The sequence below is a fragment of the Gavialis gangeticus genome, unplaced genomic scaffold (genome assembly GCF_001723915.1).
Source record: "Gavialis gangeticus isolate Ggan-Ray unplaced genomic scaffold, GavGan_comp1, whole genome shotgun sequence".
Lineage (NCBI taxonomy): Eukaryota > Metazoa > Chordata > Crocodylia > Gavialidae > Gavialis > Gavialis gangeticus.
In genome coordinates, this window is record NW_017728997.1 from 50,047,203 (window position 1) to 50,047,863 (window position 661).

A 661-nucleotide genomic window follows, 5' to 3' on the forward strand; every position below is an offset into this window, starting at 1 on the left:
ACAAGCAAACAAACAAAAAACCGGCACTTACCAGCAGTCTGGCTGACGTCTGGCTGACTGGGGTCCCACCTGCACAGTGCAGGGCAGGGTGACAGCCACAGTGGCCCCAGCCCCAGCCCGGGCCCTGCTGCCCCCGCCCCCATCCTGTGCTGCCTGGAGGGTTCTGCCAGGAGGCGCTAGAGCCCCCCCCACCCCTGCTTGTAAGGTAAGCAGAGGCTTTTTTTCCCATTTTTTTCTGTTTTTTTTCTGGGGGGGTGTTAAGTGACAGTGCCTGTGGTTGTGGGCATAGCCATGGGGGCCTGGGGGTGCAAGTTGAGGGGTAAGGCTGAGTTGGGCAGCCATTGGGGGGCTGCAGCAGCTGGTGGGGGATGGAGCCAGGTGGGGCAGCAATCAGGGGACTGGGGTGGGGCATGTGGGCCTTGCAGTGGGTGTGGTAGCCAAACCCCCTGTTGTGGGGCTGTACCCCTTGTGTGGGGGCGGAACCCCTTGTGTAGGGGACCAATCCCTTGTGTAGGGGCCGTAACACCTGTGTGGGGGCTATTGCAGCAAAATATGTATTCATGAAACATGTATTTAGCGTTTGCTTTATTATTATGATAAGAGACTTGCTTTAACACTGTAGATATATCAGTAAAACATTGTCCAACTGATCACTGTCTCT